General features: G+C 46.2%; 1 protein-coding gene across 2 annotated transcripts in view; it reads right to left on the bottom strand.

Annotated features, from left to right (window-relative positions):
• Positions 1–20,751, bottom strand: part of PXDN (peroxidasin) — a 156,287-nt gene that overhangs the window by 24,452 nt on the left and 111,084 nt on the right. The gene's annotated exons all lie outside the window — the stretch shown is intronic.

Raw genomic sequence — 20,751 nt, forward strand, 5'->3', positions numbered from 1 at the left:
CTTTGCGCAAAGACACCAAAGCTTACACCCCAATTTCCCTCTCCCTCCTGTCATGCGTATGCTCAAATATGCACCAAATTCTTACCCTCTCAATGCACCCCGACATTCCTGTGCACACACATTCCTCAATTTTCCCCTCCCTCCTGTTTCCCATTTTCTCCTGCACATACATACCCCTAGAATATCTGTCCTTCTTCCCCTCTATGGAGTAGATCTGGTGCACCAGTAGTTTGTGAAAAGAAATACTTTGAATTAATGATTTATTTTGCTGTTTTACATAACTGAAAGTGTATCTGTTAGTAGATAAAACATACCCTTTAGTATTGTGTGCAGTTCAGTATTCTTTATTAAGAACAGAGTATGTAATTGCGTCATCAGCTGGTGGTAAGAATTTCTCCAAGATCGACCTAGCCCAAGCCTATCTACAAATGGAGACTGAAGACAGTGACAAATCTGAGGAACTGCCCCAGACTGAAGAGTCAGTAGAGAAGATTTTGGAACAAACTGATAAGTTAAACGGTAAGAAGTCACCAGGACCAGATGGTATTCACACAAGAGTTCTGAAGGAACTCAAATATGAAATTGTGGAACTACTAACTGTGGTACATAACCTATTGCTTAAATCAGCCTCTGTACCAGACATGACTGGAGGGTAGGTAATATAATGCTTATTTTTTAAAAAGGCTCCAGAGGTGATCTGGAAACTACAGGCCGGTAAGCCTAACTACAGTACCAGGCAAATTGGCTGAAACTATAGTAAAGAACAGAATTATCAGATGAACATGATTTGTTGGGGAAGAATCAGCATGGCTTTTGTAAAGGGAAATCATGCCTTACCATCTATTGGAATTCTTTGAGGGTGTCAATAAGCAGTTAGATAAGGGTGATCCAGTTGATACAGTATACTTGGACTTTCACAAAGACTCTTCAGCAAAGTGCAAACTGCTTAGTCATGGGATAAGAGGTCCTCTCATGGATGAGTAACTGGTTGAAAGATAGGAAAGAAAGGGTAAGAATAAATGGTCAGTTTTCACGGAGGAGAGAGGTAAATAGCGGGGTCCCTCAAGAAAAAGTTGAAGCTGTCCTAAAGGCAACCCAACCACAAAATGTGTCATGATTATGCGCCTTCCTAGGGATAGTTAGTTATAAAAGGAAGTTAGCTTTTCTGTAACTGGTGTCCTTTGAGATGTGTTGCTCATGTCCATTCCATATGAGGTATGTGTGCTTGTTACATGCACTGGTGCTGGATGTTTTTCCTTCAGTGGTATCCGTAGGGGACCACCTCTGCTGCCCCCTGGAGCAAAGCGCACATGCCGCGGTATAAGGGGCGCTGCCAGCTCCCCCCACTCTCAGTTCCTTCTTGCCAGAAACTCTGACAGTGGGGAAGGAGTGCAGGTTATAGAATAGACATGAGCAACACACCTTCAAGAACACCAGTTATGGAAAAGGTAACTGTCTTTTCTTCTTCGAGTGCTTGCTCATGTCCATTCCATATTAGGTGACTCCCAAGGTTCTTAAGATGGAACAGGTAATCTAAGATAGCGCGTTGGAGAGATGCTACACTCAGACACCCAGTGGAAGAACCTCGTCCATTTGGCCAGGTAGGTTGTTCTAGTGGAAGGCTTCCTGCTTTCCAAGAGGATTTGCTGGACCCCTTTAGAACAGGCCCACTCCAAATTCAACCATGCAGCATCCACGCTGTGAGGTGGAGGGGGGCAAGGTTGGGGTGTAGGAGACGCCCATGATCTTGCAAGAACTGATCTGGTCAGTCAGAAAGGGGCCAGGGAGCGGCCCATCCAGGGCGACCATGATGACTTGGCCCTTGTCTCTCTTGACTTTTGACAGAACTCTGCTGATGAGTGGGACTGGCAGGAAGGCGTAAATCAGAGCACCCGACAATGAAAGGAAGAAGCCGCCGGAGAGGGAGCCTTCTCTCAGGCCTTGTAGGGAACAGAAGCAATGAATTTCCTGTTCTGTCTGGTGGCAAACACGTCCACTTGGGGAATTCCCCACCTCTGGAAGAGGGTCCGGACTACCTCTGGATGGAGTGACCACTCGTGGTGAGAAGAAAAGGCTCTGCTGAGGCGATCTGTCAGTGTGTTCCTGATGCCTTGGAGGTGACAGGCCTCCAGTTGGATCTCATGGTCGATGTAGAAAGGAGGGCCTCTTGGCAGAGGGCCAATGAGCGTGCTCCCCTTTGCCTGTTGATGTAAAACATCAAGGCCATATTGTCCATCAACACTCTCATCACCGTGCCTGCCAGGTGTGGTAGAAAGACTCCGCAGGCCAAGCGTACCGCTCTGAGCTCATTCACGTTTATGTGAAACCTCATCTCCTCTGGGGACCACATGCCCTGGGTCTGGAGGCCACCGAGATGTGCTCCCCAGACAAGGTCCGAGGTGTCCAATATCAACTCGATCGACTGATGAGGGCTGTCGAATGAAACTCCTTCCAGGACCACTCTGGGGTTGGTCCACCACTGCAGCGAGGTAAGTATCGTCAGTGGGATGGTAATGACTTTTCCAGATGATCTCTGGACTGGTAATAGACCATCGCCAGCCACTGCGGTAAGGGCTGCATCCTGACCCTGGCACAGCAGATGACATACATACATGCTGCCACGTGTCCCAGCAGGCACAGGCAAACCCTGGCCATGGTCAGGGAGAACATGGAAGCTCCCGCAATGAGGTCCACCATCATCTGGAACCTCTCCTGCTCTGGAAATGCTCTGGTGCAGGTGAAGTCTAGCACCGCTCCAATGAATTCTATCCTCTGCATCAGAACTAACGTCAGCTTTTTGCCATTTACCAGCAGGCCCAGGGATCTGCACGCGGCCTGCAGCACCATAACATATCTCTTAATTTGGGACCTGGAGCAGCCTTCAAGGTACGAGTAGATCTGGATACCTCGATGTCTGAGGTAAGCGGTTACTACCAACATGCACTTGGTGAACACCCTTGGTGCTGTTGCAAGGCTTAGCAGTAGGACTGATAGTGGTCAGTTCCCACCATGAAATGTAGGAAGCATCTGTGCCCTTGAAAGATCGCTACATGGAAATATGCATCCTTCAAATTGAGGCAGCATACCAGTCTCCCGAATCCAGGGAGAGGATGATGGAGGCCAAGGTGACTATGCAGAACTTCAGCTTCTTTAGGTATTTGTTGAGGTCTCGTGGGTCCAGGATGGGCTGTAGACCACCCTTGGCCTTTGGGATTAAAAAGTACTGGTAATAGAACCCGTTGCTCCTGTATCTGCAAAGGTACCTTTTCCACCTTACCCAGCTTCAGCAATCCTTCTACCTCCTCTGCAAGAAGAGTCTCATGAGAAGGTTCCCTGAAGAGGGATGGGAACGGGGGGTAAAAAGAAACTGGAGGGCATAACCCCGTGCCACGTATTGAGGACCCAGTTGTCCTCTCCAGTGTATCCAGATTTTTCTTAAGGTGTACCTTCCACAACTGGACACAGTTCTCCAGCTAAGGCCTCACCAGAACCTAGTATAGCAGAATAATTACCTCCCATGCCTTAGATATAACACAGTCACTAATACATCCCAGAATATTTGCCTCTTTTGCAACTGTATCACATTGTTGGCTCATTCAATTTGTGATCCACTATAACCCTCTCCCCCCCCCCTCAATCCTTTTCTGCAGTACTACTACATAGCCAACTATTCCTCATTTTATAGCGATGCCTCTGATTTTTCTTTTCTAACTGCAGTACTTTGAACTTGTCTTTACTAAATTTTATCTTGTTGATTTCAGACCAGTTCTCCATTTTATCAAGATCATTTTGAAATCTAATCCTGTCCTCCAAAGTGCCTGCAACTCCTCCCAGATTGGCGACATCCACAAATTAGATAATGGAGTGGAGACTGTGCTTATGCAAGTCATTACTGAAAATACTGAATAGCACTAGACCCAGGACTGACCTCTGAGGGACTCCAGTTTGTCAGAGAACCAATGATAATTACTGTCCGAGTATGTGTTTTTAACCAGTTGTGTACCCTCCTCAAAGCAATTTCATTTAGAACACATTTCCCTAATTTGATTGTGAGAATATCACATGAGACAATGTCAAAAGCTTTAATAAAATCAAGATAAATCACACCTACTGCTTCCCCCCTCTAGCCACTAGGCCAGTTACCCTGGCAAAGAAGAAAATTAGGTTGCTCTGTCAGAATTTGTTTTTGCACTATTTTGAACTATTATCCTCCAAGTGCTTACAAATTGATTGTTTAATAATTTGTTTCTGGATCTTTCCGGGTATTGAAATTATGCTGACTGATCAATTCCCCGTGTCCTCTGTTCCCCTTTTTAAAGACATGTACTATGATTGCTGTTCTCCAGTACTCTGGGATCTCACCCATCCTCCATGAGTTCTTGAAGATGATTGCTAACGATTCCAAGATTTCTTCACTTAGTTCCTTAAATACCCTACGATTAATTTTGTCAGGCCCTGTTGATTTCAATGCATCTAACTTATCTAAATATTCTTTAGTCTGTTCTTTCTCTATTCTGGCTTGTTTTCCTTCCCCCTTATTGTTAATATTAACAACATGCATGTGAAGATTGCTTGTCATTGGCAGCAGCAGGTAAAGATCAAGAAGTAGAACCAGAGACAGTCAATATATTCTATATTGGCACAAATGGAACCTTTGCCAGTGACAAACATTATAATACAACACTAAATTAAGAATGATCCAGAGCTAGCTAAGTGTATAACAAGGTTTCATAATGTTTGGCACCAAAGTGATTATTCCTATGAAGATCTGGTCCTATATACTCCAAGAATTACATGAAGGCCATTTGGAAATGAAATTCCTGGCTAGGAGTTTTGTGTGGTGGCCAATGATTGATAAACAAACAGAGAAAATGATAAAACAGTGTCAAGACAGTCAATAAATGCAACACATCCCTAAACATGCTCCACTGCAATTTTAGGAGCGGCTAACTATTCCGTGGCATAGAATCCACATGTAATCTGCTGGACCATTTACGGGACATGTTTATAAATGGCATGAAATTTTCTGTATGAATTCAAATAGTTCAGCACAGACAGTGGAAGTGTTAAAACTCTTGTTTTTGAGGACAAGTGTTCCTGAACAGATTCTAAGCAACAATGGAACTCAAACCACATCTGAAGAGTTCCAATTGTTTATTAAAAGAAATGGTATCGAACACAACACATTGACTCATTACCATCCTGCCACCAATGAATTAGTGGAAAGTTTTATTCAGACTTTCAATAAAGCAATATGTGTTACAACACTGGAAAAAGGTAGCATACAACCCATGATTACAGATTTTCTATTGTTATTACAAATCAGACACCAGTAATGTTGTTTATGTGATGTAATTTAAGGTCTTGTCTGGACTTGTTGAAGCCTAATATACAGAAAGACATTCAAAAGAAACAGTTTTCACATGGGAGAAACTTGGTAAGAGACTACAGAGCTAACTTATGGAAACCTGAAGTGATTACATTACTGACTGGTCCTCCATCACACTAGGCAGAAGTAGCACCAAACCTGTCATGGAGAACCAGGTTTTGAGCACAAGTTCAGCAGGGTGTTTTACACCAGTGATGCCTATTGAAATATTGAGCCTACAATATAGCCATAGACGATGATTTGTCATAGTACCAGTGGACCTTTCCATGTTTCTACTACAAGAGACCCTAATACTGTAGCCCAGGAAGATACTGATACACCAGACAATATATATATTTGTGATACCTATGAGATATTATCCTGAAAGAAGCCATAAACCACCTCTCAGACATAATTTACATCATCTTGTGCATCACTGATAGTCATATGTTTGCAATTTTTGTTTTCCTTTTCATTGTGAAGGGGGAGGAGTATGTGGCCTTCTATATTTGTACATGATTTATAAGCCTAGTTATCTGTAATCCCACCGTGCCAATGTGGTTTCCCCATATTCTTTATGTTGCGTAGAGAGCAAAGATACAACACTGGTAAAGAGAAGATCCTTTAAAGTTATGATGCTGAAGAACCACACAATGAATTGTGTAAAATGAGTTACATTTATCAAGAAGTCAGAAGAATACGTACTAAAGTTGGTCAACCTCTACCTGCATAGTTTTTCTAGTAGACAGTGGAGCCAACAAAAACGTTGGGATGGGAAAACAGGTTAGAGATTTTGAACTATGTATTTATGTCCTCAAAATGAGCTATGCTTACTTCAGCTGCACCAACTCATTTTCCCCTAACCAGACACATCTGTTCCGCAAGGTACTGACAGCTTCCATCTTCTGTCTATAATAAAGGCTCTTCAAAGAGAGTCTTTGTTATCTCTATGGTGTCATTAGCTTGTGTGGCACTTCAGAGCAGCTGCATACTTTGGACAGAAGACTGAAGTGTTTTAACATTTCAATATATCTCCCAAATAGTATTTTGGAAAACAATGTCTTTCGGCTGATAACATACAGATGAACACTAGAGAGGGAAACATGAGAGGAACAGTCAGCATGGACTCACCACGGGCAAGTCATGCCTGACTAACTTAATTGCCTTCTATAACGAGATAACTGGCTCTGTGGATGAGGGGAAAGCAGTGGACCTGTTATTCCTTGACTTTAGCAAAGCTTTTGATAAGGTCTCCCACAGTCTTCTTGCCAGCAAGTTAAAGAATTATGGACTAGATGAATGGACTATAAAGTGGATAGAAAGCTGGCTAGATTGTCAGGCTCAACGGGAAGTGATCAATGGCTCCATGTCTCATTGGCAGCCAGCATCAAGCGGAGTGCCCCAAGGGTCGGTCTGGGGCTGGTTTTGTTCAATATCTTCATTAATGATCTGGAGGATGGCGTGGACTGCACCCTCAGCAAGTTTGCAGATGATACTAACCTGGGATAAAGAGGGACCTAGACAAATTAGAGGATTGGGCCAAAGGAAATCTGATGAGGTTCAACAAGGACAAGTGCAGAGTCCTGCACTTAGGACGGAAGAATCTCATGCACTACTACAGACTAGAGACCGAATGGCTGGGCAGAAGTTCTGCAGAAAAGGACCTAGGGGTTATAGTGGATGAGAAGCTGGATATGAGTAAACAGTAAGCCCTTGTTGCCAAGAAGGCTAACAGCATTTTGGGCTGTATAAATAGAGGTATTGCCAGCAGATAGAGGGACGTAATCATTCTCCTCTATTCGACATTGGTGAGGCCTCATCTGGAGTACTGTGTCCCGTTTGGGGCCCCACACTACAAGAAGGATGTGGAAAAATTGGAAAGAGTCCAGTGGAAAGCAACAAAAATGATTAGGAGGCTGGAGCACATGATTTATGAGGAGAGGCTGAGGGAACTGGGATTGTTTAGTCTGCAGAAGAGAAGAATGAGGGAGGATTTAATAGCTGCTTTCAACTACCTGAAAAGGGATTCCAAAGAGGATGGATCTAGATTGTTCTCAGTGGTACCAGGTGACAGAACAAGAAGTAATAGTCTCAAGTTGCAGTGGGGGAGGTTTAGGTTGGATATTAGGAAAAACTTTTTCACTCAGAGAGTGGTGAAGTACTGGAATGGGTTACCTAGGGAGGTGGTGGAATCCCCTTCCTTAGCGGTTTTTAAGGTCAGGCTTGACAAAGCCCTGGCTGGGATGATTTAGTTGGGGACTCATTCTGCTTTGAGCAAGAGGTTGGACTAGATGACCTCCTAAGGCCCCTTCCAACCCTGATATTCTATGATTCTATGATCAACTTTGTGTGACATATGTGGGTATATGCTGTTACCAGAAGTTTGGAGCCCTTATTTCTGAGTCCGAATTTCTCACTTCCATTCATCTACATACAAACATCTGATTTACACAGTCCTGGATTCCATTTCTAAAATTTTAAGTAGGTTTTATGCAAAGGAAAAAAAAAGACAGAAAAGTGTACTGAGAGGGCTGTAACATTCACTGGCGGATATCCAAATACTTTATTTATGATCTAAGAGTTTAAAGTAGCAGACTACAGTTTTGTAAGATGAGCTCTGATCCACCCTCCCTAATGATATTTTAGCAATATTTGCCTGAGGCATTAGTTTAAATTAAATTTTATTTCATGATTCATGCTCTCTCTCAATTTTCCCTCTCTTAAGGCACCTTTTAATTATAAAAAAATAAACTTAATTAAATAGTGGTAACTATTAAAATGTGACTAATCATTGCCAGGTATCTACAATAAAAAGAAAACTGACTTTCTTCCCTCAAAAGAGACAAAACCAGGCAAGACATCACAGACTACAAGTTACATCAAAAGGCGGGAAGTGTGGATTTTCAGATATCAGAATTTGAGACGGGAGAGTGGTCAAATACCAAAAGGGGTGCTACTAGGTGCTGTAATAATAATATTTAATCCCTTTATATTTTCACCTAAGGGCATGAAGGATGGAGTGGGCCCAAGCGTCTCTCAGTTCCTTTGTCCGGTTCAGAATCCAAGTGGTGTAGACTCCCTAGTAGAGGGGAAAGAGAGCAAGTCATGGAATTCATGTGGACAACACATCTTGAAAAAACACAGTTACTGGAAGGTAAGTAACTGTTCTTTCTACCTCAAGTGATTGTCAACATGTATTCTGGTGACTAGGGAGAAGTGACCTTATAATTAGGAGAAGGTTGCTAGAAGTCCTATTTAAATCAAGACTGCAGGACAGCCCTGTCAAAGAGGACATCAAATCTTGAGGCCTCAACTAAAGAATAGCTGGTGAAAGTGTGGACTCATCCCCATTGTAGCTGCACTGCAAATTTCTGAAATTGGTATGCTTCCCACAGAAGACAGAAAAGATCCTGAGCCTGTGTAGTAGGCTATAATCTAAATAACTCATAGAATTATCTAAGGCCATGACACTATGTCTACATTATGTCTGGTCTACACTAGGAAATTAAGTCGCCATAACTGTGCCACTCAGAGGTGTGAAAAATCCACCCCGCTGAGCAACGCAGTTAAACCGAACTAACCCCCAGTGTAGACAACACTAAGTCAACGGGAACATTCTCCTTTTGACCTAGCTACTGCCTGCTGGGGAGGTGGATTACGTTCGCCGACATAGGTAGTGTCTTCACTGAAACACGACAGCGGCGAAGCTGCAGAGGTACTGCTGTAGTGGTTTATATGTAGACATGCCCCAATTCAATTAAATACCAGTTTAGACAATCTTTGGGTGGATACTGCCTGACCTTTCACCCAATCGGCAAACAGCTACAAACAGCCTAGGGGAACCCCTGAAGGTTCTTGTTCTTTCACGGTATTATGAAAGAGTCCTAACCACAACAAGGATGTGCAATTTGGTTGAAGTGGGGCTAAGGAAAGAAAAATGGCAGATGAACAGTCTAACTGAAATGAAAATCTAAGACAATCTTGAAAAACATTTATGATGAAACCTAAGGATCACTTCATCTGTGTGAAACACAGTGTAAAGTGAGGACCTGCATCTCCTTTACCTTTCAAGCTGATGTTATAGTCACTAAAAAGATCATTTTCACAGAAAGATGATATTGAAAGCAAGTTTCTAATAGCTCAGAAGGGGGTCCCCATTAACCCATCTAACACTATACTGAGGTTCCAAAAGGAAGGGGGCTCACAGAAAGTGGGAAACAGATGAAATAAGCCCCCTAAGGAATATAGCAACTATAGGGTGAGAAAATATGGTTTCCCGTAGAATGGGAGGATGATATTGCTGCTCGATGTACCCTTATGGCGCTGATGGATAGCTCTGAATGCTTTAGCCATATCAGATAGATCAGAATAGTAGGAACTGTGACTTCTAAGGGAGACAAGTGGCATAGTGTTGTCCAAATAAAGAACCTGTTCCATTTAAGTGCATAGGTCAATCTAGTAGAGTCCTTCCTGCTATGCACAAAAATATTCCGGACTTCAGCTAAACAGCTTCTTTCACTGACAGAGAGAGATAAGGTCAGGGCCAGCCTTGCATTTAGGCGGCTTAGGCAATCGCCTAGGGTGCCAGCATTATTAGGGGGCGGCATTTTGCCGGAGGAGGCGGCAGGCGGCTCCAGTGGAGCTGCCGCAGTGCTGCCTGTGGAGGGTCCGCTGGTCCACGGCTCCAGTGGAGCTGCCGCAGTTGTGCCTGCAGACAGTCGGCTGCTCGCACAACTGCGGCAGCTCCACCGGAGCTGCGGGAGTAGCCGACCATCCGCAGGCAGGACTGCGGAGCCAGGGGACCAGCGTGTGGGGCGGCGAAATGGCCGTGCGCTTAGGGAGCTCAAACCCCTAGCGCCGGTCCTGGATAAGGTGGGTGAGGTAATATCTTTTATTGGACAAACTTTCGTTAGTGAGACAAGCTTTTGAGCTTACAAAGACCTCTGCTTTAGTTTGGGAAAATGACCCCAAGTGTCACTGCTCTTTGTAAGATTGAAAGCTTGTCTCTCTCACCAACAGAAGTTGGTCCAATAAAAGATATTGCCTCACTTATATAATCAGCGGATAGGTACACTTTATTCTCAGAGTTCATGAGATAAGGAAAACATCTGACAAGAAGACTGTATTCAGCCTTTCCCCAAAACTCCCTCCCTTATCTGAAGCAACACTGCTGATTATCCTCACCTGCAGAAGATGGTTTGCAGGCTCAAATCCTTAGCGGGCAACTTGCAGATGAGAGAGCTGGTCCAGCAGGACATTCTGAAAGTCTGGTACAAGCAGAATTACTGGTACAATCTGTTGATGAGTGCACCAATTCCAGAGATGAACTTGCTTAGCAAAGGAGGGATAATTGTATTCCTTTCTGTTTGTTGACATAAAACATTGCTGTTGTGTTGTCTGTCATTTCTTCAACTGTTAGTCCACAGCATAAGAAAAGCTTTGCATCCTAGACAAATAGCTCTGAGTTCCAGAACATTTATGTGAATCTCTTTGGCAGTCCAGAGGCCTCGTGCCTTGTAATGCTGTATGGAATATGGGTGACCATTTATAATATTATTGATACTAATATTACAAAATAGAAAATGAATATTACAAGGTATGCCATGGAAGGTATCAGTACAAAAGTTACGATTTTCTAAGTATGATAATCTTGTTTATATGTACGTATCATCTTTGTTTCATGAAGGACCAGACTTCAAAGAGAAACTGCTGAGCTTCAGTTCATCTGCAAATTTGACATCATCAGCTCAGGATTAAACAAAGACTGTGAATGGCTTGCCAACTACAAAACCAGTTTCTCCTCCCTTGGTTTTCACACCTCAACTGCTAGAACAAGGCATCATCCTCCCTGATTGAACTAACCTCATTTTCTCTAGCTTGCCTGCATATATATACCTGCCCTTGGAAATTTCCACTACATGCATTTGATGAAGTGGGTATTCACCCACAAAAGCTCATGCTCCAAAACGTCTGTTAGTCTATAAGATGCCACAGGATTCTTTGCTGCTTTTACAGATCCAGACTAACACGGCTACCCCTCTGATATGTGATATATTTGTATCTCAAACTTGTGCTGTCTTTCTGAGTGACATCTCCATACAGATTGGCATCAGCACTATCCAGCCTGCTTAATGGCCCATCAAGGTCAATCAACTGTACAATGAACCAACAGAGAGAATCCAGGGTCTACACCTATGAGTCAGCAGGACATGTAGTGACATGCCTGTGGACAGGGGACTCCAAGAGCTTTTCCATGCCCGTGTGCTGTGAGCTTGTGTTTGGGATAAAGGATGTACAAGCCAAGCCACATGACAAAGGATATAAAAAGGCAGCTACATCTTCTCCATTTTGTCTTCAATCCTGCTTCTCACCTCTGGAGTAACTTCTCTACAAACTGAAAAGGACTAATATATTCACCCAAGCTTTGGAGACGTTCCAGGGGGACTTTACAAGCCAGCAAACTCACCAGTGTTGCTAAAACCTGATATATCGACTCTGAAGTCATGTGTATGTATCTGACTGCTTTGGCCATTTAACATCTCTCTTCTCTTTCTTTTCTTTTCATTTATAATAAAACCTTTAGTTTTAGATACTAAGGGATTGCTGGCAGCATGATATTTTGGGTAAGATCCAAACTAATATCGATCTGGTACTGTGGTTGGCCCTTTGGGGATTGGAAGAACATTTTGTATAGTGCATACAGTTTTAAATAACTTCTCACTTTACTGGACCTATTTGCTGATTGTGAGCCAAAGAATGGAATGCAATAAAAAGGGCTGTGCAGTCTTCTTCCCCCCCCACCCCAGCTCCTTGATAACTTGTGGGGGGACCAGGAGCACAGTTTGTGACTGGCTGGTGAATCTAACTACATTGTTAAGCACGAGGTTTGGGAGAATCTGCTCTCCTTTCTGCAGCCTGCCCTGACCTTGGCATTCTCAGTGTGGGCTACTGTAGGCAACTTGGGTCACAGACCTGGGGGTGGTCTAGGTGGGCTCCCCACCTGAGCATGGAAGTCACAATGTTTTGATAGGTAGATACAGCTGGAGAAATCAGTACTCCTTTGCACACATGGGAGAGTCCTTCCACCAATTTAATAATGAGAAGGCTTCTCAGGGCACCTGTGTCCTCATGTCCATGTGATGTATGTGGGGCAGATACATGATTTTCAACCACATTTGTATGAAACAGAGGTGAAATCTGGCATGCTATGTGGCGTAAGTGAGAGACATGCTCAAGTCTTTGGGTGAGCTTGCAGCTGGTTGATGAGGTCTACCTTGGTCTTGAATCTGTCCTGTGGCAGATTAGCCCTTGCTGATGGGGAATCTAGCACTACCCATATGAACTCTAGTTTCTGGGTTTGCAACAGTGATTGACTTTCCTTTTTAGATTCTGAGATGTGGTGTGGTGAAAAGATGTAGGACTAAGTGAATAGAATCGTTCACCTGCCATGGTGATCTTCCTCGAATAAGCCAGTCATCGAGTACTGGCATACCTAGATCCCTTGCCTTCTAAGATGAGCTTGTCAATCACTTGCTGAATACTCTTGGTTTTGTTGAAAGACCAAAGGGAAGGACTTTGTACTGGTAGTGAGAAGTTCCCACTTGGAATCTTAGTTATTTTCTGTGTGCCAGGTGAATTGATATGTGAAAGTATGTGACTTCTAAACTGAGAGCTGTGAACCATTTTTGAGGATCTAAGGATAAGATTATAGAGGCTAGAATTACCAAACTGAATTTGAAATGACGGATGAAGTTATTTGAGTTGTCTCAAATCTAGTACTGGATGCTTGTCTCCCTTGTTCTTAGGGATTATACAATAATGGAAGCAAATCCCATTCCCCTTTTAACTCCAGAGGCTCTTCTTCCACTGTTCAGAGATTTAGAAGGGAATTCACTTCTTTCTTTAATCATTTTTTGTAAGAGGAGTCCTTGAAGAGGGGTAGGAAGGGACTGCAAATGGATAATACCTCACACTGTTAATCTCTAAAACGCAGTGGTTTGAGTTAAATCAATTCCAAGCTTCTAAAAAATAAAAAGGTGGTTGCCGGATATGGGGGTGGCAAGAAAGGTACCGATTCTCCAAATGTTCTATATAGCTCTCAATGATGGTGTCCAAACTTGCTGCCATGAGGTGGATCTAAGGGTGCAGCATCAAAGGAAGAGAGCCTCTGCGTTGGAAACTTTGCTCCTTCCTTGGTGGCTCACATGATCTTTGTGGATTATAATTACCTTTGTCCAGCTTGTCCCTGTCCATCCCTCCATGAATGCAAGTCGATGCCACACCATTCCATTTTGTTGTGAGCACATTCTTTCCATTTCTGGTCAAAGAGTTCTGTCATGGGATTGGCCCAGCATGTTTTTGGTCTGCCCAGCTGCTGCTTGTGGTCTCTAGGGATTCAGTCTTCCCTACAGATTACATGACCTGCCCATCTCTGCTTTGTGTGCTACATTGCCTGCACAACATCGGTCACTTCTGTACACCTTCCAATCTCTTGATTCAGTATGTGATCATGGACCGATATCTTACACATTTGCCTTTTCATTGCTCTCTGAGTGACGGCAAATTTTTTGCTGGCAGATTACTGGAGTTCAACTTCTTTTCTTCATGGGAAGTTCACAATCCGTTAGAGATGTCTTTATTCTGTTGAAACTTCCCCTCCCTGCCTTTCTCCTCCTACTGCATTCCCTTTCAAATGAGTTGTCTCTGTTCACCTGCTGACCCAGGTAAATATATTTTTCGATCTCCTCAATTATTTTCCCCTTTTACAGTGATGATTCCTGCTGCACAATGCTCATTCCACATACACTTCATTTTCAAAGTGTACACTTCCAACCCGATATCATGCAAAAGTGTTTGTAATTACTGAAATTTCTCCAGTTATCATGTGTCCTTTGCCAATATTACACAATCAGCAGTGAAGAGAAGATGCGTCAGCTGTTCTCCATCAATTCTGATTCCTTTTACCCAGTTCAATTTCTTTAACCGTGACTCCAATACAGCTGAAAACAGCTTCAGTGACTGTCTGACTCCTCTATCTATAATAATAATGCACAGGACATTGAATAATGTTCTCTCTGTCAAACAATTGCAGTTAATTTCTTCCAGCAGGTCAATGTACCTCAGGTCGATTCCAATTTCGCTGAGCGCGTTGAGTACAGCATTGATACCAAGTCAAATGCCTTTCTGTAGTCGACAAATTCAAGACACAATGATACTTTGTATTTCTTGTGTTTTTTCAAAGAGCTGCCGAACTGAGTGGACGTGATCAATTGTTGAATACCCTGAGTGGAAACCAGCCTGTTCACTGGTTTCATGCATTTCAAGATCCTTCTTAATTCAACTGAGTATGACGCGGGTGAAGATCTTGTGAGAGGATTGTGATCAGATGGTAGTTGCTCAATTCTTTTGGATCGCCTTTCTTCATCGATAGTCTTGTTTCGATTTCTTCCATGCATCTGGAACATGCTTGCTACTGATGTAGACAGTATTTTCAAGGGTTATAATAATACATGAAAAAACTTTTATCTAGAGTGGTTTGTGACCAGGTCTGCTTTGTCTTAGGGGCTGGCAAGTAGCTGCCAAGAAATGGACAATAGCTCTTTAATCTTTTATAGAGCATAAGGCTTTATCAGTTCTTGAGTTATAACCTTCAAACGGGAGGACCTCAGTAGCTGCCTGGACCGCCTTTGTACTCTCTAAGACTGTAACCATGAAGCCCTGTGCATGGCAGTGGAATTTGTCATTGATTGTTCTGCCATGTCCAATGCGTTTTATGCTACCTGCAGCAATGTATGAGTTACCAGTTGTCCCTCAGCTACAAAATACTTAGAGGTTTCTCTCTAAATTCTTGAATTTATGTGTCTACCATGTGATGCAGAAGTTCCTGAAATTTTTTTAAAATAGTCAGACTGAATTGATGTGGAGTGCACAACTGCTTCATCTGGTGAGGAAGAGATCACTGCTGAGATAAGACGGTTACTCACCTTTGTAACTGTTGTTCTTTGAGATGTGTTGCTCATATCCATTCCAGTTAGGTGTGCACGCGCGCCGTGTGCACGTTCGTTGGAAGATTTTTACCCTAGCAACACTCGGTGGGCCGGCAGGGCACCCCCGGAGTGGTGCCGTTATGGTACCAGATATATACCCCTGCCGACCCATCTGCCCCTCAGTTCCTTCTTGCTGACTACTCCGACAGTGGGGAAGGAGGGCGGGTTTGGAATGGATATGAGCAACACATCTTGAAGAACAACAGTTACAAAGATGAGTAACTGTCTTTTCTTCTTCGAGTGCTTGCTCATATCCATTCCAGTTAGGTGATTCCCAAGCCTTACCTAGGCGGTCAGGTCGGAGTGAGACGTTGCGGAACGTAAGACCGCTGAGCCGAAGGCGGCATCGTCTCTGGACTGCTGCACCAATGCGTAGTGTGATGCAAAGGTGTGGATGGAAGACCAGGTAGCCAAGCGACATATTTCCTGGATGGGAACATGGGCCAGGAAAGCGGCAGATGAGGCTTGAGCCCGAGTAGAATGGGCGGTGAGATGGCCAGTCGGAACGTGAGCCAAGTTATAGCATGTCCGGATACAGGATGTCACCCAAGATGAAATCCGTTGGGAAGAGACTGGCATGCCCTTCACGCAGTCTGCAACAGCTACAAAGAGCTGAGGTGAGCGTCGAAAGGGTTAGGTTCTCTCGATATAAAAGGCGAGAGCCCTGCGGACATCCAAAGTATGCAGCTGTTGTTCCCGGAGCAATGAGTGCGGCTTCGGGGAAAAGACTGGTAGAAAGATGTCTTGATTAACGTGGAAGGCAGAGACCACGTTAGGGAGGAATGCCGGGTGCGGATGCAGCTGTACCTTGTCCTTGTGGAATACCGTATACGGGGGATCCGCAGTCAAAGCTCGAAGCTCCGAGACACGTCTAGCCAAGGTAATAGCGACTAGGAAGGCTGTCTTCCAGGAAAGGTACAGCAGCAAGCATGTGGCTAAAGGCTCATAGGAGGAACCCATAAGCCTAGCCAACACTAGGTTTAGATCCCAAGTAGGGGTTGGGTGCTTGACCTGCGGGTACAGCCGCTCCAAGCCCTTAAGGAATCTAGAAACCATGAGGTGAGAAAAGACGGAACTGCCAGTTTCCCCAAGGTGGAATGCAGAAATAGCTGCAAGATGCACCCTTAGAGAAGAGATCGCGAGTCCCTGGTCCTTGAGGGACCATAAATAGTCCAAGATAATGGGGACCGATACACCTTCGGGGATAAAGTTACGCTGAGCACACCAGTGGGAGAAGCGCTTCCACTTGGCGAGATATGTCGTCCGCGTGGAAGGCTTTCTGCTTCCCGGCAGCACCTGTTGTACTGAGGTGGAACAACGCAACTCAGATTGGCTCAACCATACAGCAGTCATGCTGTCAGATGAAGGGACTGCAGGTCCGGGTGGTGAAGCCTGCCGAAGTCCTGCGTTATGAGGTCCGGGCATAGCGGCAGGGGGATCAGGTCTGCCATAGAGAGGTCGAGCAACAGGGTGTACCAATGCTGTCTCGGCCATGCCGGAGCGATGAGGATTAGTTGGGCTCTGTCCCTGCGGAGCTTGAGTAGGACTCTGTGGACGAGAGGAAAAGGTGGGAAGGCATAAAATAGGTGCCCCTTCCACGGGATTAGGAATGCGTCCAAGAGGGAGCCCGGGGAGCAACCTTGCAGGGAGCAGAACACCTGGCATTTCCTGTTCTCTTGGGAGGCAAAGAGGTCTAATGTGGGGAAACCCCCACTTCCGGAAGACAGAATGGAGAATGTTCGGACGGATGGACCACTCATGAGACAGGAAGGATCTGCTCAGTTGATCTGCCAGAGTGTTTCGGACTCCTGGGAGAAAGTTATCTTTCTATCAATAGATGCTACCAGATCTATTGAGTGGGCTATGCAAAAGTCCCATAGTTGTATCACCTCTTGACAAAGGGGGGAGGATCGTGTCCCTCCCTGCTTGTTTATGTAATACATGGCCGTTGTGCTGTCTGTGAACACTGCAACACAACGACCCTGTAGATGGCGCTGGGACGCTTGGCACGCCAGTCGGACTGCTCTCAGTTCTCGGACATTTCTGTGAAACACTAACTCCCGAGATGATCAAAGGCCTTGAGTGCGAAGGTGCCCTAGGTGATCACCCCAGCCGAGAGATGACGCATCCGTTGCTAGGGACGCGGAAGGCTGTGGTGGATGGAAAGGCAGGCCTGCACACACGAGGGATGGCGTCAGCCACCAGTCGAGGGAGCTGAGGATGCTTGGTAGAATTGTGATTACAATATCTATGGTGTCTCTGCCTGGATGGTAGGCTGAGGCGAGCCACGTCTGAAAGGGACGCATGCGCAGTCTGGCGTGCTTTGTCACGAATGTGCATGCAGCAATATGACCGAGGAGGCCAAGGCAAGTGTGAGCTAAGGTCATCGGAAAGCTTTGAAGTCTTTGTATAAGTGAGACTATTGCCTGAAAACGAGTTAGACGCAAACTGGCCATTGCAAGATTGGCGTCCAGGGTGGCCCCGATGAACTCTATCCTTTGCGTCGGCACTAGAGTAGAATTTTCCAAATTGATTATCAGGCTTAGACGCATGAATAGGTCCTTGATGATGTTCACATAACTGGTGACCTGTGCCTCGGAGGTCCCTCGAATAAGCCAGTCATCGAGGTATGGGAAGACATGTATTCGACGACGACAGAGGGAGGCGGTGACTACCGCCACACACTTCGTGAATACCCAAGGGCTGTGGAGAGGCCAAAGGGAAGGACCGTAAACTGATAGTGTTGATGGTTCACCACAAAGCGTAGATACCGTCTGTGTGGAGGGTAAATTGCAATGTGGAAATACGCGTCCTTCATATCGAGAGCGGCGTACCAATCTCCGGGATCCAGGGAAGGGATGATGGTCCCCAGGGATACCATGCGGAACTTGAACTTTTTCATGAACCTGTTTAGTCGTCGCAGGCCTAGGATAGGCCGGAGGCCCCCTTTCGCCTTGGGGATTAGGAAATATCAGGAATAAAACCCCTTGCCCCTTAATTCCTTCGGTACCTCCTCTATAGCCCCCATTGCAAGGAGTCTCCTAACCTCTTGCAGGAGGAGTTGCTCGTGAGAGGGGTCCCTGAAGAGGGACGAGGAGGGGGGATGAGAGGGAGGGGGTGAAGTAAACTGAAGATGGTATCCAAACTCCACCATGCGTAGGACTCAAAGATCCGAGGTTAATTGGGACCACGCAGGGAGGAACGGGGAAAGGCGGTTGTAAAACTGAAAAGGATCCTGGGAGACAATTGGTACACTGCTCTCGGGCGCACCCTCAAAAGTTTGATTTGAGTCCCGCTATTGGCTTGGTGGGACCGGAATTGTTACCCCCTTGAGGTCCAGACTGATGTCTGCAGTTGGTACAACCTTGCCTTCTGGTAAAGTCTTGCCTTGGCCTAGGCGGGGGGTAAGGGCGCTGAGGTTGGGAGCGGAAGGATCTTCTTTGAGTCTGAGGCGTATGCATTCCGAGCGAATGCATGATTACGCGATTGTCTTTCAGACTCTGTAGCCTAGGGTCCGTCTTCTGTGAGAATAGAACCTGGCCATCAAATGGTAAGTCTTGTATAGTGTGCTGAAGTTCAGGTGGCAGGCCTGACACTTGCAGACATGATATACATCGCATGGCGATTCCAGAGCCGACCGTTCTAGCTGCCGAATCCACGGCATCCAGCGAGGCCTGTAGAGAGGTCCGCGCTACTTTCTTTCCTTCCTCCAGTATTGCTGTAAATTCCTGGTGGGAGTCTTGCGGGACCAGCTCTGTAAACTTCCCTACCGCCTCCCAGTGTTGTAATTGTATCTACTCAGCAAGGCTTGTTGGTTTGCCACCCTGAATTGGAGGCCTCCCGCGGAATAGATTTTCCATCCCAACAAGTCCATACGCTGAGCCTCCCTTGATTTAGCTGCAGCGGTTTGTTCGCCATGGCGCTCCCGCTCATTGACGGACTGTACAACCAATGAACAGGGAGGAGGTGCACATATAGGTACTCATACCCTTTGGAGGGCACCATGTATTTCCGTTCAACCCCTCTGGCTGTGGGTGGGATGGATGCCGGGGATTGACAGATGGTGTCTACCCTAGCCTGGATCGAACAAATGAACGGCAGGGCCACTCTGGTTGGTGCCTCCGCCGACAATATACTTATCACCGGGTCTTCCACCTCTGGAACCTCCTCTACTGGCAAGTTGATATTCTGGGAGACCTGTCGCAGGAGGTCCTGGTGTGACCTGAGGTCTATTGGAGGCGGGCCCAATGATGATGTCCCTGCTACTGTTTCATCCGGAGAGGAGGAGGATGAAACCCCCGGGACGAATGGATCCTGTACCGACTCCTGATCCTGGGGGACATCCGGAGCCGGCAGATCGTGGGGGTCTGGTGCGGGGGCAGCAGCTTCTTCCATACCAGCAGGGGGAGGTCGGCTGACAGTGGCCTCGGGCACGCGGTGTTCTGACGGACCAGAGCGTGATGGCACAGCAAGTTCACCTTGGGCTTGGTGATAAGCCCAAGGCGTCCAAAAGGACCACTGATGAGGTCCCTGGTCCGGGTCGTGGGTTCCTTGGGTGAACCTGCTGTGAGCGTCCGAATCCCCATAGGAAGCACTGTCCACATGGGATGATACGGATGGGTGCCGAGAAGGCCACAGAGGAGCTGAGACCGTTTGGGGAGGGTCTCTGCAACTAGTCGAACCATCTCCATGAGGCACCAGAGAACGGTACCAGGAGTCATACCGGTACCGAGAGTGAGACCGGGACCTGCTACTGGCGCAGTGCCGGGAGGTCGACTGGTGCCTTGAATCCCTGCGCCGGGATCGGCTGCAAGATGTGCGGTGCCGCGAGCGGTGCCAGGACCTGGATCAGTGCCGAGAGTATCGGTTCGGCGAACGGGATCTCGAGCGGTGCCGCGAGTACGACCGGTACCTAGAGAGAGCGGTACCGGGACTGCGAGCAGCGTCGGGACTGGGATCGATGACGGGACTGAGAGCGTCTGCAGGACCCGGATAGTGACCGGCGACGTTCGGTGGTGCCGGGCGAGGATGGTCTCAGCAGGGCGGGCTTGCCTAATGATTGGACAACCCACACCGGCGGTGCCGGCGGTTGAGGCAGCTCAGGCTCTGCCAAGGCAATCAACTCCCTTTCCGTAGAGAACGTCTCCAGCGTGGAGGGCACGATAAGCTCAACCACGGTGTGTGCCGGGGAGCTGGTAGGCACTGGACCTGATGACTCTTGCGAGACCGGAATCAACGGCGCAGAAGACGTCAGTGCCGTGGCAGCTGACGGTGCCAGGTGGTCCGACTTAGGCGCTCTGACTGCGGCGTAGGCATGGGAGCCACAGGAGTCTTATG

The sequence above is a fragment of the Gopherus flavomarginatus genome, chromosome 4, assembly GCF_025201925.1.
Source record: "Gopherus flavomarginatus isolate rGopFla2 chromosome 4, rGopFla2.mat.asm, whole genome shotgun sequence".
Lineage (NCBI taxonomy): Eukaryota > Metazoa > Chordata > Testudines > Testudinidae > Gopherus > Gopherus flavomarginatus.